The sequence below is a fragment of the Mauremys mutica genome, chromosome 16, assembly GCF_020497125.1.
Source record: "Mauremys mutica isolate MM-2020 ecotype Southern chromosome 16, ASM2049712v1, whole genome shotgun sequence".
NCBI lineage: Eukaryota > Metazoa > Chordata > Testudines > Geoemydidae > Mauremys > Mauremys mutica.
In genome coordinates, this window is record NC_059087.1 from 18,448,300 (window position 1) to 18,475,895 (window position 27,596).

A 27,596-nucleotide genomic window follows, 5' to 3' on the forward strand; every position below is an offset into this window, starting at 1 on the left:
ACTCAGAAGGGATGCTCAGCAATGTTTGTGTGGTTTGGAGAGTTGACCTAAATAGTCTCTGGGTCCTTTTTATATGCCTGTAAAGCAGGGATCTGCTAGAGAGAGCAGTAGGGCCACTACTAGGGTTGCCAACCCTCTCGGGTTTGCCAAGAGTCTTCAGCAGATAAAGCCTGATTCCGGGAGGCTACTGAAGCCAAACCGGAAGATTTTAGGCCACTAAAAGTCCAGTGGCGCAGTGGGGCTAAGGCAGGTTCCCTGCCTGCTCTGGCCCCGCGCCGCTCCCAGAAGCAGCTGGCACGTCCCTGTGGCCCCGGGGGTGGAGGGCCAGGGGATCTCTGTGCGCCGCCCCCCCGTCGCTAGCTCTGCAGCTCCCATTGGCTAGGAGCCTGCCTTAGCCCCACTGTACTGCTGACCAGGAGCTCCCCAAGGTAAGCGCTGCCCGGAAAGAGCCCACACCCCTCACTCCTCCTGCACCCCAAACCCCACCTGGAGCCAGCACCCCAACCCCGAGCCCCCTCCTGCACCCAAACTCCCTCCCAAGCTTGCACCCTGCACCCCAGGCTCAGCCCGGAGCCCCATTCCACACTCCAAACCCCTCGGCCCCAGCCCAGAGCCTACACTCCCTCCTGCACCGCAACACCTTGCCCCAGCCTGGTAAAAGTGAGGGAGGGAGCAATGGATGGAGGGGGCAGGGCAGGGCAAGGGTGTTTGGGTTTGTGTGACTAGACAATTGGCAACCTTAGCCACTACTCCAGTGGTTTAATCCTAACCCACTTTCTTGGTTGGTAGGCTGCAGTTGTGTTCTGAATGAAAAGCAGGGGCTCTGTCCCTTCCTTTACAGAAGGGAACTTCTCAATGCAGGTGAAGCATGTTGTGCTACAGATGGATCATCCTGGATGTTTCTGCAACTAAAGTGTGTGTGTGTGTGTGTGTGTGTGTGTGTGCGCGCACGGTGTTGAAAGTCAGCAGTAAGCATTGTGCCAACCAACTGTATTACACTGCTGCTATGCCCAAGACCTGTATTATAGATCTGGGCTAATTTTGCCTTTTATAAATAAATGTGAGACTTCATAGATAGAGCATTGTTTTGCCACTAATTAATTCTAATTAAACTTCAGCTGTGTGCGGACATAACTGACAGGTTTGGTTTTTTTTAATCTGGGTTTATTTTCTTTGTGAATGCATCTAAGTAGAGGGCAGGTGGAATACCTCAGTGCTGGGTGCTGTAAATGCTTAGATGGAATAAGAGGAAACAAGATAAGTGTACAGGGGGCAAAAAACCTGCTCTGTTTGAAAAATTCTCCAAATCAAGGAGAAGAGCAAATGTCTAAGGTTCAGATATTACGTTTATCAAAACCTGATGTTTAACTCACTAAAACAAATGCAGATGAAGAACTGTGCCTGCCTGCTACTAGAATCTAGTGCCTCTGTGGCAGTGCTGAGCACTAATGTCCAAGTACACTTCCCTTGCCGTTGTGCCCTTTCTTTAGCGATCACCAGAGGGAATTCAGACGCTGCTACAAAGAAGTTTGTTTGGGGAAAATGTAAATGCTCTCATGCTCTGGTTTTGCATTGTATCTTCATGTCTGGGCCCTTAAATGAGATATGGAGATGAATTGGGTGCCAGTTAACTGAATTCTGGGGGGACAGATGGGAGGACATAGTATATCCAGTTTCCTCTAATGCGACACTTTCTGAATTGACTTTTTTTTTTTGGGCGGGGGGGTGGGGAGCTGCTGTTCAGTGAGAGGGATAAGCCACCACTGAGGCTAGGTTTTTCTTTTAAAATAAAATCAGAAATCTGGGCCTGGGGAGGACCTCAGGAGGACATTTTAGTCCATCTCCCTGCACTGAGGTAGGATGAAGTATACCTAAAGCCATCCCTGACAGGAGTTAGTGTAACCTGTTTCTTAAAAGCCTCCAATAATACGGCTTCTACAACCTCCTTACATGACCTGTTTGGATATTAAAACTTTTTTCCTATCTAAATCTCCTTGCAGCAAACTAAGCAGATTACTACTTGTCCTAGCCTCGGTGGATATGGAGAATAATTGATCAGTCCTCTTTTAAACAGCCTTTTATTCATTTGAAGACTGTCATGTGTCTCTTCAGCCTTCACTTCCCTAGGCTAACCATGCCCAGTTCTGTCAACCTCTCCTCATGGGTCATGTTTTCTAAACTTCTCCCACCCCCTCCCCCTGACTCTCTCCAGTTTGTTCATGTCCTTCAAATGTGGAGCCTAAAACTGGACACAGTACTCCAGCTGAGGCCTCGCCAGTGCTGAGCAGAACGGAACAATTATCTCCCCCTGTTTTGCATATTGCATTGTTAATACATCCCAGAATGGCATTTTGGCTCCTGCTCCCCCCGCCACCCCCCCTTTTTTTTGTGCAGCATCATATTGACTCTTTGAATTTGTGATCCACTATAACCCCACATCCTTTTCTGCAGTGCTGCTGCCTAGCCAGTTATTTCCATGTTGCATAGGGGCTTTTGATTTTTTTTCTTCCTAAATATTGTACTTTGCACTTCTCTTTAGTGAATTTCATCTTGTTGATTTTCAGACCAATTTGTCAAGATCATTTTGAATTCTAATCCTGTCCTCCAAAGTGCTAGCAACTCCTCTGACTGTGGTGTCATCTGCAAATTTTATAAGCATACTCTCTACTCCTTCATCCATCATTAATGAAAATATTGATTAGTATCTGAGCCAGGCTAGATCCCTGTGGGACTTCAAATGATATGTCCTACCAGTTTGACAATGAGCCGTTGATAACTGCTCTTTGAGTATGGCCTTTCAATCAGTTATCATGGTAGATGTGCAAAAGTCGGTTGGAAAAAGCTGACTGAGTAACCATCCACTTTGGGCGTAAGGTTTTTTGTTTGACTCAGTGACATGCTGCTACCAGTTCCATGTTTCAGATAACATACCCCTACTAGACACTACACCACTCTTGACACCGAAGGTGTTCAAAAGTAGGCAGCATGGATTCTGGATACACTAAGCAATTCTTAACCCATGTCATGAACATCCAGTACCCACAGTAATGATCCTGTTGCCTGTGTTTTTTCTGAAAATCTCCCACTATGGCTGTAGCATGAATGTGAACAACACAGAAGCACATGCATTCTTCCTCACTGCCCTTTCTGGACCTGTTCTAAGCAGTTAGATGATGCAACTGGAAGCGTCTGAGTCACGTCTACATTATGGTTTCCACTGCTGCCACCACCATTAATAAAATCTAGGTCCCTGTTTTCCGTGTGTGTGTGTGTGTGTGTGTGTGTGTGTGTGTGTGTATATATATATATATATATATGTATATATAAATGTGTATATATAGCCAGTGCATGCTCCTGAACCAGGCGTGAAAGCTTAACAGCAAGTGTACAAGGCAACACGCCATTCCAGCATTGTTCCAAAAAGCATGGTTGAGGTTAGCAAGCTTGTATGCAGGGATACAGGCTAAACATTTTTAAAGTGCTTAAGTGACTTGGGTCTTCCCTGGGGACTACATAGTGAGATGCAGCAGGAAGGCTTGTGTGTTCAAATGACCCTTAAAGCTATGCTGGGTGGGAGCTTTAACTCCAGGGAGGCCTGTCAAAGGGTAGGGACCACCGGAAAAGCAGCCAACTGGCCCTTCAGCCTAACCTGTCCCAGTAAAAAAGTTAAGTTTTATAGAAACACAAAGTAGGTGTTCTGACAAACAACATGATAGAGAGGGAGGGTGGGGTCTTGTTCATGCCCTAAGACAGTGGTCTCCAACCTTTTTATGCCCGAGATCACTTTTTGAATTTAAGGTCAACCTAGGATCTACTCCACCCCTTCCCCAAAGCCCTGCCCCGCTCACTGCATCATCCCTCTCTCTGTTGCTCGCTCTCCCCCACCGTCACTCCCTTTCACTGGGCTGGGGAAAGGGGTTGGGGTTCAGGAGGGTGTTCAGGCTCTGGGAGGGAGATTGGATGCAGGAGGCGGCTCTGGGCTGGGGCAGTGTTGGGGTGCTGGTTCTGAGAGGGGGGGTTGGGGTGTGGCCTCTTGCCTACCCTGGCCCTATACCTCTTACCTGGGGCGGCTCCCGGTCAGCGCACAGCAAGGCAAAGGCAGATTCCCTGCCTACCTTGGCCCTATGCCTCTCCTGGAAGGGGCCAACGCGTTCCTGGCCAATGGGAGCTTCGGAGGAGCACACAGAAGGAGACCCCCACCCCCAGGGCCATGCTGGCTGCTTCCAGGAGCAGTGTGGGGCAGGGGCAGGCAGGGAGCCTGCCTTAACCCCAGCCCTGCTACACCACTGGAGATTGCGGTCAAGAGAGATTCTCTAGGATCGACCAGTTGGTGACCACTGCCCTAAGCAAAATGTGATGGCATGGGAAGGATTCAGATTCAGAAGTGGCTTGGTAGCATTAGTCCCCTTGAATTTCTTAGGCCATGTCTATGCTACAAAATTACATGGACCTAACTTACATTGGCATACAGTCACTGCAGTTATTAAATCACTTGTGTGCGCAAACTTGGCTCACGTCAGCAATGCGCGTCCTCACCAGGAGCACTCATATGGATTATATTGTCCATGCGGGGCATTGCGGGCCGGCTCCTGAAAGCCAGCAACAGTTGATGGAAGCAATGCAGTGTCTACGCTGACGCAGCATCAACCTAACTACATAGACATTGACTCTACGCTGCTTGGGGAGGTGGTGTTGCTTAGGGCAGGTCTACACTAAAAGCGCTGATGCCACTGTCGCACTTCAGTGAAGATGCTGTGATGACCACAGGGGAGAACTCTCCCATCGGCATAGTTAATCCATCTCCCTGAGGAGCAGTAGCTGTGTTGATGGGAGAAGCTCTCCCATCGACACAGCACTGTCTTTGGGGAGTGGCAGGAAGTAGGTTAGTATAACTCCCCCCCCCCCCTCCCCGAGTTATACCAATATGGGTCTGTAGTGTAGACCTGGTGCAGAGAGGAACTTACGTTGGCAGTAGCCAGATTTAACTGAAGACACTCCCACAGCTAGGTTGACGCGAGACAGCTTACCTCAACCTAACCGTGCAGTGCAGACAAGGCTAAAGTGACTTAAGAACTTGCGTCACATAGGGACTTCTGGAAATTTTACTCAAGGTCTCCTTTGCCTGGCTGCCAACAACTGTCTTTCATGCCTAGAATGGGAATGCTCTTCAGCAAGGTAAGGCTGCTAAGGCGGCTCAGAATTTTCCCAGGAGCTGGGTTGGGAGAGGCCTTTGATCCCCATGGTCTTTAATATTAAAGAATAGGAGTGTGGGACCCTACACGAAACAATTGGCAAACAGCCTCTCTGGAAACCACTCTTGCTGCCTGGGGCCATAGTGCATTCCAGAGACTTGCTGCAAAGAGCTGCCTTCTCAGCATGCCTCCCAGGCAGGGTAGGGGATAAGACAGGCCTGCTGTAGGTCTCATTCTAATGCTGCCTCTGTCATTGGGCTGCAGTACTCACAGAGAGTCATGGCCAGAGCCTGGGACCTTTCTGAAGTGTGTTCAAAACAATATGTTGGTGCTACTTGTGTTCTGGTTACGATGGCTTAAAGCAGAAGCTGAGCCTTGGCACGTGTGTGGGGTGAGGGGGTGGGGTTCAGTCATACATGCTGCACAAAAATGTCTGTGTGTGAACTCTTGCCACACATTACTGGGAAGCAAACATCCCCTGCATTTTCACCCCACTTCCCTCCCCCCTTAACTCCAGTTGTTCAAAGATGTTTCTAGAGCAGGGATATTTCGTTAAATGAAAGAAGATAAAATTCTTATTTCCCAGCTGATTTGGCCGATGTTCACAATGTTGTTCTATTATTAATGTGGTGTGTGGGGAATAAAGATCTACATGAGTGAAAATGTGCCCTGCTAATATTAGAGATACTGTATAACTTTGCCTAAGGATAAAATGTAACTTTAATTGAAAGCTGCTGTAACCTGGTAGGCAATAATCCATCTCCAGGATATCTAGTTTAAAAAAAAAAAAAAAATTAAACACAGAGCCAACTCTTACCGCTGTCTCTCTCTTAGCGCTACATGCTCTCTTTGATCCAGGCATGAATGTCACTATTCCCAAGAGCAGGGTGGATAAAAATATTTTTAATAAAAAAAACAAACCCTACAGTTTTTTATTTAAATTAGATGTTGTTTAAATACAGGGTGTGTGGGGTTTTTTTTACATTAACCTATTTAAAATTAAATTTGAAATTATGACAACCTACATTAAGGCCTAAACTGTATAATAATCTATTAGAATAATTTACATTAATACCAAAAAAATTAAGCCCTACGTTTGCTGCCAAGTTTTAAAGAAAGTCAAACCACTGAGCTGCTGGAAGTTACAGGCTAAACACCTGTAACCACATTTGTTAAAGAGCTAAACCAGCTTTTAACAGTAGTCTCCCCTGCAGATGCAGAGAATATTTTCTTCATTTTAATTCAGTTAATTAAAACAGTTAAACCAATTGAGAGCTGAAAATGCAGGAAAGTTTGTTTTCCTCTTCCAATCTGTGAATTAAAAACTAGGTGTGAGGGTAAGATCTACTAGTTGTAAAATCTTGAAGGTCAGGGTGACCAGAATCTATCAGTTCAATTCATTAACTATTCATACTTCCTTTATTTAATAAATCAGTTTCTTATCAAAACATCTTTTGGTAACAAAAGATGTTTTGATATCAGGCAATTTAAGGTAGTTTAATTTAAAAAAAATAATTGTATAATTTTGAATTGAATTTCCATCCAAATAGAGCTTGATGCAAATCATATTTCTTATTTACTAAACTTTTTCTTGTATCTTTAAGCATTTTCTAACATAGTAAATATAAAAAGTAAGAATCTGAATAAAGCTCAAGTTGAGCTATATAATTTGTGTATAGATATAGTGTAGTCTCCTGGTTAGCAAAGAGAAGCATCAAAGGCTATATTTAGTTGCAAATAATGTGTTAACAAGAATCCACCTACTTCAGGAAAATAAAGTACAGGGCAAAATGCAGTTTAAAAATCGATAATTTAAATCAGGGTTTCCTGCTTGCTGATTTAAATTAATCTACCCTTGCCCATAGCCACAGGTTTTTATATGAAGATCTGTGTGCTTCCCAAAAATACATTTATTCAGCAGCAAAAAACTATATTATTGCAGAGTTAAGGTTGCTTGGTAGTAGGTGAGCCCCTTGCAGAACTTAAAACGTCTCAAAACCAGGAAATGCTCCCTTAAGGTTGTCCGTACCATCTTAACTCTGCCCTCATTTCAGCAACGCCTCAAGATGCCCCAGTAACACACAATTGCTACAATGTCCCAGCTCTTCACATAGCCTGGTCATACTCACTGTTAAAAGACAAAAAGGGCGGGGAGTGTGGGGGGGGGGAGAGAAGTTGCCCAGGCCCTCCTTGTGCACAGAGGGACAAAGGTTCAGACTAGAAACATCATCAGTGTCAAGGTGTTCACTGGGGCAGTGGTGTCAGCACATTCCCTTGCACTACCCAGGCAAGCACAAAGTGGCTGCCTAGAAATCGTTTTTTCTTTCTTGGCGTGTGCACACTTCAGTCCTTCCAGACTGCCCATCTGTGCAAGGGAAGTGAGCGTGTTCTTAAATACCATTCACAATGTGGGCCCTCCAAAGACTTGGTGGGTGCCATGCACTACCTTGGGTGAAAATTGACTGATTGGAGACCATTTTGACACACATCACAGCAATACATTTGATCTTCAGCTCTGCGCAAAACAAAACAAGACAAACCCTAGAAACTCTTACAATCCCGAAGGAAAAAAATTGAATCTCTGGAACCCCTGGCTCAAATGACTCCAAATGTGGGTCACTAACCCTGCTCTGCACTCCCACAAAACAAAACGAATTTCAAGAAAATCCATGCAAGCGTTTATACCCCTGAGCATAGGTGCTGACTCTGTGGGTGCTCCAGGGCAGGAGCACCTACAGGGGGGAAAAAAGCCCCCCCATCAGCTCCCGCCCACCCCCTGGCTCTGCCCACCCACTGATAGCCCCATGGATCAGTGCCTCCCCATGAACAGCTGTTTTGGAGAGGCTGGGAGGGAGCGGGGAGGAGCAGGAATGCAGCATGCTCGGGGGAGGGGGCAGAACTAGGCGGGAAGAGGTGGGACCTGGGGGGGGAAGAGGTGGAGTGGGGGCAAGGCCTGGGACAGAGCCGAGGGTCGAGCATCCCCCAGCAGTTTGAAAAGTTGGCGCCTGTGCCCCTGAGCAATGCAGTTATCCCGATCTAACTCTCAGGGTAGACAGCACTATGTCAATGGCTGGGCTTCTCCCCTTGGGCAGGTGGAGTACCTACATGGCATGGGAGAAGCCCTCCTTTTGGCATAGGGATCATTTTCACTGAAATGCTACAGTGGCGCAGCTGCACTACTGCAGCATTTTAAGTATAGACAAGCCCTTAAAAGCATCCGCCTTTAAACAGGAGGGCTTGAGGGACAATGGAGGGAAAAGGCTCCTTTGCTTGGCCATCTGTAGCATTGGAGGCTCTAAAAGGTCCGAAGTGGCCCATTGTTCACACTGTGAAGTTCTGAGCTGATTGAGAACATCCCCTGGAGACGAATACAGCAGTGAGATGTGTGAACTACTCCATTCATCTCTATGGGTGTTCCATCCCTTGTGTGTGTGCTTTAGAGCCTATGAAATAGATGACGTTTACCTGTTCTCTGCACCCCACTCAAAGGGGCAGACCCTGGCTCATGTGGGGAATGGGCCTCTGACCCTTCCAAAAGGACAGGCTCCCCCAGAACCAGCTCACATGGTGGGGAAGTAAGGAATAAATTGGACCGTGAGGGGGTCCAACCCCTGTAGATGGGCATGGTCCCTCCAGAGCCTGGAGTGCACAAGGACAGCAACAAGAGGGGCTCAGACACCCCCACGGGGCAAAGCTCCCCATATCTGAGCTCTAATAAAACCATGCAACACCCTATAGTTTCTCCCTTTTATAGACCGCAGAACTGAGACCTGGAAAGTTTGTGTGTTGTTTGAGTTAATATGGTAAGTCACTGTAAATAGACATTAGAATTTAAGACTCCTGGTCCCTGGCTCCAAGTTTATGACTATGACTAGTATGATGTACCTAGTTTCAGGGCCTACTTTATTTGTTTTCTCCCACAGTCTCTGAAGCAGCAGCACAAACTATTTTTTGGGAACAGGGTGCATTGCATGTCTACATTGTACGGACTAAATGGGTCCAGAAATGAGAGAGACTGAAAGGAACTTGATCTTCTGTGGTGTTCTCCATAAGAACTGTGGGGTAGAGGAATCCATATCTGCTAAATGAGGGGGAGAAACGGAGGACTGGCTCTGTAGGTGGCAGTTGTTTTTTTTAAGGGTTTTATAGAGAAGCATTTGAGTGTGCCTTTAATCTTGGAGTATTAAACCCTTTTTTTAAAATGTCAGATGGTAAAGGAAGGATGGCAAATTGTAATCCAGGTCAGACCTGGGCTATTTCCTCTTCCTCTGTTTTTCACATAGCCTATGGGATGAAGGAGCACAGCTGAGTGTGCTTGCTGTGCAGTTACCGCTTGCTCGCTGCAAACACCCTAGTTGCACAAGTGGCTCAAACTTTGATCTTTTTGTTGTGGAAATGAAATCTGAGACTAGGAAACCTGCCCTTAGTCACAAACAATGTGGTGGACATTACCCAAACCCAGCTGGAAATGCAAGTGCAGCCAAATCTGATCAAAACAAAAACACTTTTCCGCCCAGCCTTTGCCCTCTGGTGTGTATATAACCTGCTCTTACCAGTGGCTTCCACTCCAGCTTGCCCAGCTCCGTTTGTGATTCAGGCCCTAGTCCTACACCTGAAATGCCCAAATCCAAATACTCCCAAGTGCTGTTGGGGATAATGTTTAAACCACGGGTGCAATTAAGCTTTAAGCAGTAAGCCTATTTGGCGAGGGGCACACCTATTGCCTGGACAAGCCATGAGAAATTATCTGTCTTTCAAGCTGACAGACTGTTCCCCAAATACTGCTGGAAGGGCTAGAAGATGCCACAAGACTCATAATTCTTCTGGTATTTATTGTAATAACTCTGAACAGGCTCTGTGTGGATGGTCGATGTTGCCACAGCAAGGTGGACCTCTGTGTATTTGAATAATAAATCAGGTAATGGATTGTGAAAACGGTGTTGCTGGGATCCAGGGCACCATCTTTACTGCCCCTTAAAACCTTGCTGTAAGCACCTTGGTCATCACTGGAGGAGGAAAGGGGGCAAGTCCAGTTCCCTTCTCTTACGAATTCAGTGATTCCTTCTGGCCTTGGAATCTATGTGGTCATCTAGTCTGACCCCCTGTGTACCACAGGTCATAGAACTTCTCCCAAAATAATTCCTAGAGCATATCCCTTAGAAAAACCTCTGATCTTGATTTTAAAATGGTCAGTGATGGAGAATCCACCATGACCCTGGGTAAATTAACAGCTGGAACAATTACTCCTTATTTCCAGTCTGAATTTGTCTAGCTTCCGCTTCCAGCCATTGGATCGTGTTAGACCAGGGGTTCTCAAACTGGGGGTCGGGACCCCTCAGAGGGTCATGAGATTATTATATGGGGGGTTGCGAGCTGTCAGCCTCCACCCCAAACCCCACTTTGCCTCCAGCATTTATAATGCTGTTAAATATATGTGTTTTTAATGTAGAAGGGGGGGGGGTCGCACTCAGAGACTTGGTATGTGAAAGGGGTCACCAATACAAAAGTCTGAGAACCCCTGTGTTAGACCTTTGCTAGATGGAAGAGCCCATTATTAAATATTTATTCCCCATGTAGATACAATGGCCATCCACTCCTGAGTGCCGTAGTTCTATTGACCTAACCCCCAATGTAAACAGTGCCATGTCCCCAGGAGAGCTTCTCCTGTTGACATAGGTACCATCTCTACGGCGACAAGAGAAGCTGTCCCATCACCATAGTGGCATCTTCACTAAAGCACTATGGCAGCATAGCTGCAGCGCTCTACGTGTAGACAAGCCCTTAGACTTGTAATCCAGTCACCCCTTAACCTTCTCTAAATAGTTTGAGCTCCTTGAGTCTATTGCTATAAGGCAGGTTTTCTAATCCTTTAATGATTCTCTTGGCTCTTCTCTGAACCCTCTCCAGTTTATCAACATCTTTCTTGAATTGTCAGCACCAGAACTGGTCACAGTATTTCAGCAGTGGTCGCACCAGTGCCAAATACAGAGGGGAAAATAACTTCTCTACTCCTTTGCGAGATTCTCCTGTTGATGCATGCCAGGATTGCATCAGCTCTTTTGGCCACAGCATCACATTGGGAGTTCATGTTCAGCTGCTTATACATTATGACCCCCAAATCTCTTTGAGTCACTGCTTCCCAGATAGAATCCCCCATCCCGTAAGTATTTACCACACTCCCACCAAATAAAACGTCAGAGTTCGGTTTTAGAGTTTCCTTGCTCTCCAGCTATACACTCTGGAGCCATAAAGACCAAGAAGACCAGGCCCCAAATAATGCTACCCCAGCTCTAGAGAACAGAGAGCATAGGCAAGAAGTGTAGCCCACTTGTTGAAGTAGGGGGGTGAGGGTTTTGGTCTCTCTGGTCTTGGATAAGTCACTTTTAGGTGCCTAATGTTATCCAAAATTTCCAGGCTTCAATACTTAAGTAAAAGTAGACTTTTTTTTTTTATTCCAGAAATGATGAGCACCCGCAACTCACATTGAAGTCAACATCTTTGGGTCAAATATGCCCTCAATCACAGCTTTGCAATCTCGGTGACTTCAGAGGGACTGTTTACCCATCTGTCAAACGGGTATAATATTTATAGCTGCGCTCAAGGTAGGTGAGTCGTTGATTGTAAAGCAATATGAAATCCGCTGATTTAGAGAGTTCGAGGAGTGCAAACTAGTGGTAGAATCTCTTTTTCCACTGGGTTATGGGGCTTTGGATGGAGCATCAGAGAGAATACTAGCCACGGGGTAATGTCTAACTGCAAAATGATACTAGAAATTGGAAATTAACTTCCACATGCAGCCTTCAGTCTGAGAAGTACAGTTTATTCTTGTCTATTGACTATAAAATACACCAGAACATAGATGCAAGGTGCTCTCTATTGCTTGTCATCCCAGTGATCTCACACCACATTTTAGCTTTACTCTTAGTCCCTGTGATGTCATCAGAAACAGGATCTGTATAGACTTGAATGCTTGGACATGCATTTAGAAATGCAAGGTTAGCTAAAGTGTCCTGACCAGCTTAGTCTGCACAGGGTCTTAGAAGCTGCATGGTTTGGTTGCTAATCAGCACTGAGGGGGGAAATTATGCTGCACTTCAGGATCTCTGCTGTTTCTGTGCCTTTTGTCATCTTCCCATCTTCCTTTCCCTTTTCTCTGTCTTCCCTATCTGTGCCGCCTCTGTTCTTCCCTACAGTAACTCCCATTCCATCTGCTCAAATGTGAGCATTAACTACTTAATTGCTGATCACTGAAGTGTTGTCATTGGGCATCAGGGTTAATATCCTAATGAGATTAATGGGGGGTGGGCAGTCCACATCTTTCTGGCTGCCTGCAGACATGGAAGGATGCTGCTTCAGAGCTTCACACTTATTTGGATTGTTACCTTCGTAACCAGGAAGGCTAGAAATGCTTTTTTTCAAAATAAAAGCTTCAGATTTTCCAGTATCTGAATGTCAGAGGCCAGACAAGTCCATCAGCTAAGCTTGATCTGGCCTGCAGTGCCCACTGTTTGACGCCTCTGGTCTAGAGGTTGGGGGAGTGGGCTCAGAAGTGGAGAAGTCTGGGCTCCATGTCCAATTTCCCTCTTTATTGCCTTGTGACCTTGGACAAGTCCTCTAACCTCACAATAGTACTGCCAAGCGCAATGAGATTCTTGAATGAAGTGAACGATTTAAATACAAAGGACTAGTCGTGTTATCTAGAGTCACACATACCTTTTTCTAATGATTTTTCGGAACTGTATGCTGTGCTGAGGAGGGGAGCTAAGCAGGAGAAAAAACGGCGCTTCTCTGGATAGTGAAAAATACGCGGTCTTTTAGCTTTGTGCTTCAGCAGAAGCGTGTGGGGTTTTGCCCTATCAACACCATGCGCTGTGCTGCTAGTTGATTGGGTGTTCCCGATATCAGATGTTCTAAGCATCCCTGCATTGGCTGTATTTTGACTGCCATTTACAGCTATAATACCTGCTTACTTCAGCCAGCTGTAGTGTAATACACCTAAAAACTGGGGGGCCAGGAGGAGATGGTTTTGGAATGCCTTGAGAGTTGACCAGCAAACAGGGCTGGGTGGCTAGAATTGCAGTTGGAACCTTGTCAGGTTTTTGATAGGAAAAAAAACAGCCTGAAAGATTCTGAGGACTTGAGAGTGAGTGAAATGGTGACATTGCAAGAGTCAAGACAGTAACAGTTTGAACAGTTACGTGGGAAAAAGGATTTTTAGTCAGACTCAAGCTCTTCACTAACACCTATTTAACTTCAGAGGCTATCATTTTGGGGAGAGGAAGTTTTTGTTAAAAACTGGATACACTTGCGCCTTCAATTAAGGAGTCTGCACTCACAAAATACATCCACAGAGGACCCCCCCCCCATGACTAGTATCACATTCCTGATATTTCCAAGGAGGGAGGGGGAAGAGGAAGACGACAAGCAGAGAAAAAACACAACTTTGAGAAAGTGACAAATACTAATATATATCCTATGCCTTCTTTAGCCATCACAAAGAAGAGAAAAAAACCACACGTCTAATTTTTAGAAGTCTTTTTTTCAGCTACTAAAGGCCATTAGCCCCTCTGATAAGGGGAGCTTACATTTCTGAAACAAAGCAAACTGCTTTGAAATTCTACACATTTCAAAAAAAAATGCAGCTGCCTTCCTAAAGTGCTGGGCAGGATTCCGATTTCAGTTTTTCTGCTGCAAATCTGGAGCAATTTAACTGATATGATGTAAGTGCAACCAGAATCTGGTCCACTAATTTTGCTGCTTAATCTTCTGTTGGTGACCCATTCATTTTCTCTCTCTCTCTTCCCCCCCCCCCCATTTTTAGACTGAAATATTTGGCCTATTTAGTGGTGGTCAAGGGCCACTTACAATGATACCCCATCTATCATCCAGCTGGAGTTTAGAGATGGCAGTGACTATAAAATGAGATTTCCATGTGTAAGTTTCAGATATTGTCACCAAAAAATGCAGTGGATTTCCCTCCCCTCCTTCATCTGTTTAATTTCCAGGACACATGGCTCAACGAATTTGTGTTAATTTGCAAAAATGGCCTGGATAATGGGAGCAATCTGATCACACAATAGGGGTTCAAAACCGAACCACCAAACAGAAGTTGCAACTCATCCGCATATGGTCTCAGTATAACATCTAGTGACATGTATTTCCCTCCACCCCACCATGAAAGTGGTATCGCAATTGAAATGAGCCAGGACAGGTATTTCTGCCACCTCCCTCTTTCTGGTGGCTGAGCTTCCAGCCTTTTGCTTTCCACTGCACCCCCAAAGGGCGTGGGTATTGGGGGAGGGGGGGAAGAGGCTCTCACACCTTGTTGTACCTTATTGCTTACACTGTAGAATCTCTAGCTTATCCACCCAGTGCAGTTGACTGTATGTGGAGGAGGGGGAGAGAGCTTGTGTTGCAACCTCTGAGAAAATTAGTTGTCTCTATTTTATCTTTTGCAGCTGCAGCACTTCTCCTCTACCCCCCTCCCCGCCCCTTACACGACTGGTATGTCTGAACCATATCCTTCAAAACCAGTTTTTTAAGCAGATTAGATGGGTAGCAGAGACAGCTATGCAATCAGGCAAAAATGTGAGCTCAAGCCTTCATTTTTTGCAGTGGCCAGAGCAATAAGCGTCTCACACCTGGATATTTTTCTCTCTCTCCTGTCTCTCCAACATGTTGTAGTCTGTCCATTGCTGTAGAGTGGAACTAAAAGTTCATCCTAGGCACTAATAATATTGAGCATGGAGGTGATTGGCTCCCTGCTCGCAGAAGGAATTCATGTTTGAAGCAGTATGAAACTGCTTCCTGGCTACGATTATTCACCACACGACCCAACGTCCCTCCCAGTATGGTCTGAAGTTCTTGATGGGATTACCCTACCTTGGGTGACTGGTACTAAAAACCACATGCTCAGGCCAGGCCTACTGTGAAAGGTTATGTGGGCATAGCGGCATAGGTCATGGGTATGGAAAAAACCCACACCCCTGACCATTGTAGCTATGCTGATACAGTTCCATCTACACTGGAGCTTATGTCAACCTAAGAGGCCCTCTGCTGACCTAGCCAACATTGTTCAGAAAAAACGCTTCCATTGGCATAGGCGTCTATACTACGGCACTATGCAAGAATGTAGAAAACCCTCTTCAGTATCCCACTAAGTCAGCCGTGCTGACACACTTGGTTTCATTGGTCTTTCATTGGTCCTGAAATCAGGATTCCCTGGTTCAATACCAAAAGACTTTGTAAGCATAGTAGTGGGTTTCAGGTCTAGCTCCTTCTATATGCAAGCGACTATAAATTGCATTCAGGGTTATCTCTTAATCTCTGTTTGGAAAAACCTACTTAACCGCTCTTGCAGGGTGAACGGGCAATTGGGATCGGTTAGAGGGCCGAGTGGCAGGTCCGGGGAGTGGGGGATTGAGTGAGCTGCTGCCTTCCTTTCTGGAGGAGAGGAGGGAGTTGCATGTCTTAGGAAACAGTTGCTACTTCTCTGGAGGATAGAAAGGAACCAAATGTGGAGTGGCCCAGAACTCAATTCCCTTCAGCGAACAGAGGAGTGTGTGAGTGGGTAGGAGAAAGAAGGGAGAGATTTAAGATCTAGATAATATTTGAATTATTAAGCTAGAGAAGATAAGCAGGGGACTGAGATTTCAGGTGAGACTGCAGGAGAGAGAAAAGAGAGAGGCAGGGGTGTGGGGAAAGGAAGGAAAGATGAAACATACCCTAAAAACAAGGCAAGAAGACCTACCCTATGATCTGTGCTAGGAAAGAAAGTGGAATGAAGCTAGAAAAGGAAAAACTAACATTTCCAATATTAAGTAGAGAACTGATATTAAAAATGTTGTCTACAATGCATGGTTATTGTATTCCTTTACATTTCAGGCAGCATAGCTTTGGGGAAGGCAGGGTAGCAAGGGCCCTGTCCCCCAGCACATATCTTTCTGTAGTCAGAAAAATCAAATCTCCCAGCTAAAGGAGGAAATAGAAAGAAAGCTGGTCATATGTGTCAGCCATATGGAGAATATCCAACAGCAGTAAAATACAACTGTAAAACATGCATCGAAGGCTTAAAATCATGAATAAAAACACAGGAATTTTTTCCACTCTGGCTAGTAGGCTTAGTCCTTGGGCTAGTAGGTGTTGGATTGAGAAATTTACTCTGGCTTCAGGGGTAATTTAAGATCCCATCAAATCCATACTCAGTCTGTATAAGTTACTCTGTGAAAAAGTTAGTCTCCTTGTTGCCTTTATATTAGATGTGACAGATTAATATGTTTGAGGGCAGATCACTGCTAGACTAAATCTCTGGTTATGATTCCTTACAATTATAAAACAGTCTCAAGGTTCTGGGGTTTATAAAGAGGTTTATTACAGTTTCCAACATTGGAATTCTGTGGGCTAAGTGTTTTTAAAAGAAGTAAATCAAAATATATGCACATCCCATTTCCCCTTCCCTAAGATATACAAGAATTAGGAATACACTATGCTACTTTTATAGAGGGAAAACTACTAAAAATGACAATGCACATTGGTCCTTATGCAGCATCTTGCTATTTACAGTGGCAGGGTAACCCTGCACCCATTCTTACAGGAGGATCCTCCATTGTCGTTATGGATGATCTAGACCCATACACGTGGGATAAAAAAGAACTTGCACATAAAGAACCTCCATACACACTCGCTTCTTCACTCACTGGGTTGAGGCAGTATCAACAGCTCAAGCAGTAGAAGGTATCCTACAACCCCATGTACACCTACAGGATCTACCTACAGGCCCCTGTGTTGAGTAACCTCTATAGCAGGGGGTCTCAAAATTCTTTCCAAACCCCACAGTCTATTCTTACCATGATCTTGATCCTCCAATCCTTTTGAGGTCATTTGGGGGAGGGGTGTTTACTCCAATTTCTAAAGACCCTTTCCATAGGTGTGAAACTGACCCAAGTCTAAAATACTGTTTTAGAGAAATTTCTGTGATAGAGCATGAGCTTCAATCAATAGCTTATTTTTAAGGTATCCCAGAATTCTACAGTGCAGAGAGAATTTATTGTAGGATGATCCAGGAAACTCCACAGAGAAGTTATGTAAAATGTGATGGAACTTTTTATGAAGGTAATGACAGCTGGGAATAGGTGCCAAGGACGTGGATGCAGGTTGTAGCTAGTGGGTAAAGGTGTACGTGGGGTTGTAGGATACCTTCTGTGCCCCTCGAGTCTGTGTTATGCTTCCCAGAAGTGCCACTTACACATGGTGAGACACAGAGCTACTTGGAAATTCTGTCAATGATTGTCCAACGGAAAATGCAGTTTCTGCAAAATCAAAGTCTTCTGCGGGGAAAATTGATTTTGTTGTAAATCTTCAGCTTCCCCACCCCCCAATTAGGAAAATCAAAATGAAATAATGTTGGGTTGGTTCAAGCAGGGTGTGTGTGTTTGTGTTTGTTTTTTTTTAAAACTGATCTGGAATAAAACATTAAACTGCATTTCCCTGACAGCGCTTTGCCTTATGGGAGCAGTTGTTCAGGCCACCTTTATCCTCTATGGGCCAGAATCCCTGGAGGATTAGGCCTTCCCATGATGAAATGCAGATTTTCCTGTGGCTGAGGTTTAATAGCACACTGACTGGAAATGAAACATTTTCAGCTCAGCTCAGTAAACTGAAACTAAATAACTTCAGTTTGGGGAATGTCTAACTGGTTTGAGGGAAAATGTGATGTTTCAATTTGACAACTTTTTGGAAATACGTTTTTCAGAATTTCTGTTCTGCAAAAAGTTTCAGGATTTCAACTTTGTGCCCTGACTTGGGATGAAGACAAATGTTGAAATGTCAGAATTCCCTGTGGGATGGAAATTCTGGGTTTTGCATAGCTCTAGGTGCTAGGCAGGAGACAGCTGTGAGCTACAGGGTCAAGGCAGCTGGTTCCTAAAGCCTGGTTCTTCTCTAGAGCAGAACATGAGAAGAAGGGAGGAGGCAGGAGTGAGAAGTTGCTGTGGGGCAAGGGTGAAGCAGTGGCAACAGCTGGAAGAAAAAAATTTCTCCTTAACCTTCCTGCCCCCTTAGCTCCTTGGAGTCTTGCTCTGCTCCCATACCTCTGCCTGGTACGAGAACTCTTATCTTCCTGGATCATTCGCTTAAACACAGTCCAGTATGTTACACCATGGATGGTCAAGATGCAGGGCTTCATCTTCCTCAGTGAGGAGGCCTGGATAGCCCCTCCTTAGGGCCAGTTTGTGGTGCTGCTTGCCGAGAGCAGGAGTTTGTTCAGTTGGATGCCCTGTGGTGCTCCCTCTGCAGCACTGTCAGGAGTATAAGATTCAAGAGGTTTCTGAGCAGTTCGCTGCCCTGTACTGAATGGAACTGGGTGCGTGGGCACACTCGTCAAATTTTGTTACATTACAGACTGACTTACTCTTTTTCAAAGAGGGACTTGTGGCCAAGTGGTCTGAACACAGGACGGGAAGTGGGGAAGGCCTAATTCGAATCCTGGCTCTGACCACGACTCTGACCTTGGGCAAGTTTTCTAATATCTCTCTGCCTCATCCGTCCTATCTGTGAAGTGGGAATAAAAATACTTCCTGCCTTCACCTGGATGTTCAGATAAAATGTCTGTGTGTATTGCACTGTAGAAGCATTTATTATTGTATTAACAAAATTAGTGTCTTGTGTAGAAAACTGATCCATCAGCAGTGCCGTCTGAGAATGAGTAGCTGAGTAAAGAGGGACTTGTGAAAAGACAAACCCAGGTTACACATTGAACAGGTTTCTCCAGTATTATTGCCTACATTACTGGCCAAGCTCCCTTGTAAGTAATCATCAAATAATCAGCCTGGCTCCTTTTGTGAATGGCTTGAATCTGTGTGGTCCTCCTTTGTTAGGGCAGCTCGTGGGCTCTGAAAGCTTCTACACCCCCTGTTCAGTACTGCAGAGGCTGGTGGCACCAGCTGCTTGTGCCTGAAACACGCATTTGCATGAGACAGTGGCCTTCCGCCCCCACCCCCCGTTACATTTCGAAATGTATTTCCCATCTTTTTGACCCCTTCATTTTTAAGCCCCTCTCAGAACTTTTGATGCACTTTATTTTTATTTTGCCACATGCCTCTTTTTACCAAGTAAAGCTCGGAGGAGGGAGAAGTCTTCCTTCCTTCAGAAATAAAACAGCAGCCAGTGTTTGGAAATATCTTAACAATAGGCCATATGGGAGTCCCAAGCTATTAAGCTTTATTATTCAGAAGGCAGAAAATGTGGTTTGATATTCAATTGATGTACAGCATAAATGAGAGCCACAAACTAGGCTCCCTTGAGCTGGGATTCAAATATTCTTTTGAATATAACTAATACTTTGGCCTAGTTCCACAGAATGCGTCCAGCTTGCTGATCACAAGCCAAGAAACTGTAGGCTATTCCCTCTACCCACCTCCCTCTCCTTCTCAGAAGCACTTTCCTCTCCTGCCAGCATGGGCTCTTGCCCTGAATATAAATCTCCTGATATTAGTTGCTCAAAGAAGACACAGAGGGCATAAGCACGGGCTGTTTGTTCTGAAGGGGAGGAAAAGAACAAAGTTTACCCTTTGCAAGAATCTGGTCAGGAACTACAATGGCTGGTCCAGGTGGGATCCTCTGTGCCTGTTTCTATAGCCACTGAGGAAATAGCATACACTGAAACAGGTAAACATGCTTCTTCCCCAGGTTACTCTGAAGTGGTGCCAGAGAGCACATGGGAGAGGGATTTGTAGGATCCAGAGATTGGAACTGGTTTGTTTCCTTCTGTGACCCTATTTGATGTACACGTACTATAATTTTCCACTCTCCTTTATTTTGACTAATTCCTCTTAGCTATGCTGTTCCCTGGGGAAATGAACCCACAAAAGTTGCTTCAGGCTCCAGTTTTTTTTATAGCCTTGAACAGCCCCCAAACCAGGCAACTTCAACTGAGAAAAATCAAGTTTGTGTTTTAACAGATGGTCTGTAAATGTTATTTCAAAACCAATCACACAAAACTACATTAAAAGAACATTAGTAAGGTTGCAAAGTCAAGTTATGAAATGCCACTATTAAGGTTGCCTGTGTAACCTTAATTCAGCCTTTTGTGCATATGCATTATTGATACAGGCTTTAGTTACATGATCATAGTATTTTTTCCTCATCGGATGCTTGTCTCATACATGGCGGATGGACCTGCTCTGGGGATGATTCAGGATTATGTATGTCTGTAGGACCCATGCTTTGCTTATTGCAGCAGTTGGAAGGAGTGTAATGAGTGAGGCCGGGGATTGCAGGAAGAGAAGGGACAGTGTCACAGTTAAGACAGCTGACTGCTGGAGAATGTGACTATTGCTGCCTCTGCCAGAGTTCCTGTGTGATGTTAGTTAAGTCACTTACACCAAACATTGCACAGTTGCTCACTAATTGTCTGTTCCTCATTTTCTGCATGCCCATCTTGAGACCCCTCCCCAGGTCTGATTTGCAGAAGTGCTGAGCACCCACAGCTGCAACTGAAGCAGCTGAGCTCTGCATTGAACAAATGAAGTGCAATATGATAAGCGCTCCGAGGGCCTAGACATCTCAAATTGTACACCCAAACTCAGTGCTAATTTTGACCTTTAATCTGACTCAGTTTCCCAGCTGCAAAATGGGGATAGTATTCCCTCAGCTCACAGGGTGTTGTGAAAATAAATTCATTAATGTTTCTGAAGTACTGAGCCTATAGTGATGAGCACCATAGAAAAACCACTGTGGAAATTGATAACTCTGCCTCAGAGCAGGGTTTGGATAGAATACAATGAATAAGACACAGGGCCACATATTGTGCAATGAGAAAACAAAATCGTGAATAGCTGCTCATTGAGTGCCATCCATCGTTGCACTGAATGAGGCAGGGGGCCTGTGTGTGGGGGGGGGGGGAAAATGTGCTCATGCATATCGTAGAATTATAGAATCTCAGGGTTGGAAGGGACCTTGGGAGGTCATCTAGTCCAACCCCCTGCTCAAAGCAGGACCAAACCCAACTAAATCATCCCAGCCAGGGCTTTGTCAAGCCTGACCTTAAAATCTCCTAAGGAAGGAGATTCCACCACCTCCCTAGATAACCCATTCCAGTGCTTCACCACCCTCCTAGTGAAATAGCGTTTCCTAATATCCAACCTAAACCTCCCCCACTGCAACTCGAGACCATTACTCCTTGCTCTGTCATCTGGTACCACTGAGAACAGTCTAGATCCATCCTCTTTGGAATCCCGTTTCAGATAGTTGAAAGCAGCATGTGTGTAAGGGGACCAAATTAAGGCTGCACGAGCAACTTTAATTCTGGCATTTCCTAACTAAGGATGCCTTAGTAAACTGCTAAGTAAAACCGTAGTAAAACTGGTAGTTTCCTAACTTCTGAGTGCTTGACTTTGCGACATTAATGTCCTTTTAACATGGTTGTGTGTGTTTTAATGGCCTACTTTAGAAAAAAGAAAACACCTGAGAGAGCGGATTCCGTCATATTGACACCTAAGTGGCTCATCAGCAGGGTTGGAACCTTTAGGTGCACCACACAGACCTCTGCCACTTCAGCAAACAGAGTAACTTATAACTGTAGTAGGCTGTTACCCTGTGTGGGCCAGCAGTAGAGGAGGATGTGACACTTTGCCAGTGAGTTTCACAGATATTTGACAGAGTCTGAGGGTTTGTCTATACTCGACAATTTACCAAAATAGCCATTCTGGAAAAGGTATTACTAATGATAGAAGTAATTATGCTGCTAAAATCTGAAGTCTGAGCATGAGAACCTTCCCCCTCCCCCATCCAAAAAAAAGTCTCCATAACTTGGCCAAATTTGGTCAGATTTTCACCAGGGCCACCCCCGTGCTAAAAGTCAAGTTCTAGCGTCAACACATTACGGGGACTAGAGCTTTTCAAAGATAAGTTTGCCAGTATTTAATATGGGCCAAACAATGTTTTCCCCCATACCCTCCCTTGGAAATGGCTGAACTGTCTTCCTTGAAATTCTTAAAATAATAATAATAAATAAATCAGTCTGAGGCAGACACAGCATGGAAAACTTCAGCCCAATCAGTTAAAAACTGGTAAAATTATGAGCAACTGAAAACACCATCTTATGATGAAACGTATCAAGCAACCTTAATAGGCAATGGGATCAGCCCCACTTGGAAGATTACATTATATAAAGCAAAATAGTGGTTTGTTACGATATTTAGGTGTATCTGTATTCTGGGTTTTCCTAAATTCTTGTGCTGCAGGACTCTTGGCATGTCAATAAATATCACTCCTCTCTGGTTTTATGATAAAATCCTTAGATAATCCAGGGTTGGGGAGGTTTTTTCCCTTTCTTTTTTTGAATCTGAGTTCAACAAAGGAATTCAGTTTGGGCTGCTGTAATTCAAACTGCATAAGTTGGAGGATTCCGAACTTGGCCTGACTTGTACTTTCCTTAAAAGCATGCAGAGCCCATGTGAAAACTTCTTTATGAACGTGTTAATGCAATTGCGCGTGACAAGCCTTCACCTAGCAGTGGACATAGGTTGTGCACACTATAGTGAAGGCTGAACTTCAGTGTCTGTGGGTTTTTTTGTTTTCTCTCCCCCCCCCCATTTCCCCTTTCAGTTGCACATAATACATGAAGTTTTCTATCTTGACTCCCTTAAATTAAAGGGATTTTTATTATTTATACCTGCTTCTGTCTAGTGGAGGGAGGGGAGAGAATTTGTCATGTATTTAATTTAGTCAATAATGCCTAGCATTCCTAATGTGCTAGGCATTTTGCCACCCTTTTTGGATCAGAAGTCTTTTACCCTAATCACTTAATAAATGGAGGAACATAGAAAGCTCAAACATCCCTTTGACTTGTGACCTCACTTAGGTCTGAGGAATAAGCCAAATTGGAAGAAAATCGGTCCAGAGGTTTTAAAGTGGAAAAATGTCACATGTATAAGGCCGTCTATGCCACAAGTACAACCATGGCTTTTTAACTAGTTCTTGTCTCAACTGCATGTATTGTAACAGACATAAGTTAGTTTTATGTCCACGTAGCAGCTCTTTTCACAGCACAACTGTATGTTTGTTTCCTTGGTGTGGACACACCTATCACACTGGCTAACTCGATATAATTGCATTCTGGAACAATCCCATACCCTCTCAGAGGTATTCTTGGAAGACCTACAGATAAAGCAGCATTAGGAGTGACTGGGGTATTACACACTGATACCTTATTACTATTAGTTGAGAAGGAGTAAAAATAGCAAAATTGCACATGCATAATAGGGTGTATAGGGGGAGCTGTTCTATTCACGGTGCAAAAAACTGCATTGAACTGGTTCTAGGAAGACAGTTGTCTTCTGGCAGGGGTGGAATACTGTAAATTGCCAGTTGCCAAACAAGGATTAACCTTGTGATGTATGAACACAGTGTGTTTGGAGCTGTTTATGCAGGTAACTGATAAACTTGGTTTAAAAGTTATAGTGTGGACAGGACCTGTGTATTTTATACCATTAATTTGTTTACGTGTAATACCTCTAACATATGAACAATCCCTACAATTACAAAAAAATCTGTGTATCCTGTGTCAGGACAGTCCTGTCTAAGACTGACTATAAAAACCAACAGGCTTATAACTTATTTTGGCCTGGAATTTGATATGAGCTTCTAAGACTGGAAGTGAATGTGTGAGATTTTTGGTGGGGGGAGAGAAGAGGTGCTCTTGTAGAATTTATTTTGTGTGAGAGCCCATGATGGTGCTCTTGGTATTTTTGGTATCCTACTCCTGACATTGGTATTGTTAATTCATAGTTTTCCCATTGACTTTTGGACTCTTCTCCTCACCCCTCCCCTTTTTTTGGGGGTGGGGGAGGGAGTGGAACAGAATGGAATGGAGAAGCTCGAACTACAGCCACAAGTACAAGTTAGTCCAGCTGGCCGCCTCCAGCGTCAAACCTAAATCATTCTCTCAATGAATCGCCACCAGGATTCTCTGGAACACAGATTGTAAGCAGCTCAGGGCAGGGAGCTTTTGTCTGGTCTCTATAAAGTGTTATGATATTTGCATTTAGATCCTACAGTGATAGGCTCCTTAAATGTTACATTTTGTATGGCCCACCATGTAGATCTGTGTATAATGTACTATGTGTGTCTGTAATAATATTCTCTAGTGGCTGGCCCTCAGAAGAAGAGGGGCCTTATTATTATAAGCTATGGGGGAGCAGCTTTAGCCCAAGTGGTAGAGGTCATTGTGTTTTGTGTTTGCTTTGGGGGAGCCGAAAAATCAGTGCTCTAGTCCCAGCTATGCAGATACGTAATTTACTTAACTGCCTGCCTACTATGTTGGATTTGTTACAAAAGGACAGTGAGTTGGGTGACTTGGATTCTAGACAATACTCTTCTACTGGTCATGCTTTGGGACCTCAGCCAAATTACTTAACCTCTCCACTGCCGTTTCTCTATTCAGTATGCTACTTTAATTTGTTCTTTTAATAACGGGGGTGGGGGGAGGAAAGTTGGTGCAGCAAGGAAAATATTAGCTTGCTGGAAAATCCCAAGCGTAATGGTTTTTAGAAGGTATGCCCAAACACAGCAAAACCACTTTAGAGTATCCTCAGGGTTTCCACTATAATCTTGTTCAACCTTTTAGTTAAAGGTTCCCCTTTAGGAGGCAGCAAACTCTCTCCAGTCCCTTGGATGGTTTTAGAAATATTCATATACATGGAAAAATATTATTTCAGGTCATGTCAGACTTGTCAGTCTTTATAATTCATCTCCATAAAGGACGAATTTGAGTTCTTGTATTTATTCTACATCAGTTTGTTGGTGATTGCTTTAGTTTCTGTTCAAAATATTCATCCCAAATTGCAAAGTTGTTCTTCTCCTCCCCCCCCGCCTCTGTCCATGTGACTTTTGGGTAAAATTTTCAGAAGTGCCTGTGTCTCTTAGCAGCAAAAACTTCTCTTCACCAAATATTATGCTGCGCAGGGCCAAAGATTATGAAGATGTGGAGGATCTTCTGGAGTGGTATTTTCTGTTGTCTTGTGTTTAACAGTGTTATTGGCTACACTTTTTGGGCTCTTGTCTTCATTGGGGATAGAACACTAGCAGACCCTCCAGAATTGGCCGGGAGTCTCCCTGAATTGACATTCATTTCCCAATGGGACTATTGATGGCAATCCGGGAGATTTTAATAGGATGTTTTAAGAAAATGACTGAGTGAGTGAGAGAGAAATCTCCCAGAATAGCTTTAGTCAGAGTTGGCAACCCTAAAAGTTAGGGCGACGAGAGTCACCTTGCCATAGAAACCTATGAAAAGTTTGCACAGGGGATGCAGCAGAAGGGCATAATAGGGACCAGCAGCAGCACCACATGAAAGTGAAGGAACTGGGCCAGGCATATCACAAGGCCAGGGAGGCCAACAATCGATCTGGCGCTGAGCCACACACCTGCTGCTTTTACAACAAGCCGCACGCCATAGTTGGCGGAGACCCTACAGACCACCATGGACACCTCTAAGGAGCCAGAGCCACAGATCCCTGCTGTGAAGAGGAAGAGCAGAGAGATGAGACTCCCAATAGGGCCACAAGACAGGACCTGTTTGAGACTTCGCCCCCATCTAGCGAGTCCCAGCAGGCCAGCATGGATGAGCCCTGTGGAGGGGAAGGGACCTCCGGTAAGCAGGCATTTTTCTATACAATGTTGAAATTGCAAGATGGCACTTGGCCCATCCCCCGGTTAACAAGACAAAGATATTTGCTTTTCATTGTTCTTTTCCTACCAGATCAGTTAGAGCTGGCACCTGCTCTTCATTCCCCTGTTGGGTTAGATGTGGGGGCTGGCGGGGAAGCTGCATGGAGCTTGTTTATGTACATAGGGAAGACCCTTGTATCCCAGAGATACTCTGCAGTAAACAGGCTAGAGGCCTATGGACCTAGGCAGCCAATGGCAGCTGAGTGTTCTATGCCTTTGTTACCCTCCTGGGCAAGACATCCGCTAAAGCCGCCGCCGCCGCCGCCTTGGAAAATAGTGCCACTATTCAGTGCCGTTGCCCTGCACAAGGAGCCATGGAACAGGGATCAAACTTTTGTTTCATGCAACTGAAATTCCTTCCTCGCCCCTGGTGGGCTGCTCTCCTTGTGGCTGGTCTCCAAAGCTGAAGTATCAATAAGCATTTCATATTAAGTGTTTATGGGAACAAGGTTAAGGGAGTTTTGAAACTATTCTCTTTCCATTGGGACTGTAAATCCAATGACACATCTGTCTGTTTTTATCAGCAGCTGCTGCTGTTGCAGCCTTGAGGGGTGCCTCTCCCCTGCTCACAGAACTCCTGGCCCTGACTAGGAGGAGAATGAGGAATAGGGAGGACCTATTCAGGGAGATCCTGCAAGCTAATGTTGCACTGGACTGCAAATGGCCTGGAGATCAACACAGCAGATGGCATGGAGAAGGAAAGAACGGACAGGAGACAAGCCCCGGAATCCCATCAGGAAAAGGAGAGGGAGTTGAACCAGCACGTAATGGGCTCTCTCAGGAGCAAACCCAACTGCTGTAGACCCTGGTTGACCTACAGATCCAAAGATTCCAGACTCTCGCCCTTTGCCATCCTTGGAGAACTCCATTGGAGCAGCTCCCTACATTCCCCCCCCCATGGCATCACAGGCTGCATCCTTAGTCCTCCTACTCCACATTAGGTGACAGCAAGGAAAACCACAGCTGCACGTACACCAACCTTGGCTCTTACAGGTCAGTGTACGTGTAGCCACAACAGACTACATTTGTGCACTGAAGTGGGCAGAAATGTTTGCTGCCTTTCCAATGTCAAAGTCCCATTCTGTTAAGTTTAAAGTTTGTGTTTCATTGCCTGCTGTTTTTTGCACATTGTTTTTCTGCACTGGTTTTGCAAGTCAATAAATGTCTATTTTTGAAGAATACCATTATCTTTGAGTTCACCAGAAATGTTGCAGAATGCACAGCAGTATTCAAAGCACACAGCACTTGTAAGTGTACAGCAAGCACCACATAACTCCTAGCTTGAGGGAAATACACATTTTATAAATGTACAGCAGGTAACTACATAGTTCCTAGCAGCACCAATTCTCCAAGCACAGAGAACAGTCCAGCACAGAACATTACTGTGGCTGACCATTGAAGGGGTTTTTCAAAACCTCCCTCAACTGCATAACTCCATGCTGAGCTCTTGTAACAGCCCTGGTGTCTGGCTGTTCAAAGTAAGAGGTCCTCCACCCTGGTGGCAGCTTTTCCTCTCAGATAGTGTCCACCACAACAGGCAGCTCTAACCATTGATATTTTTCCTCATTGCCAGCATCCCATCAATCCTCCAGTAGCACATTCAGCAGTCATTTGGCACCTGCTGAGCCAGTAACTGAATCTCTCCTTGGTGCTGTCAAGGTGGCTGGTATACGACTT

The 27,596-nt window shown here is 44.9% G+C and overlaps 1 protein-coding gene across 1 annotated transcript in view; it reads left to right on the forward strand.

Moving 5' to 3' along the window:
- HIC2 (HIC ZBTB transcriptional repressor 2) overlaps positions 1 to 27,596 on the forward strand; it is a 95,467-nt gene that overhangs the window by 31,807 nt on the left and 36,064 nt on the right. The window contains exon 2 of the mRNA XM_044989999.1: positions 11,651 to 11,794. The gene's annotated coding sequence lies outside the window, so the exon portion shown is untranslated. The remainder of the gene's footprint in view (positions 1 to 11,650; positions 11,795 to 27,596) is intronic.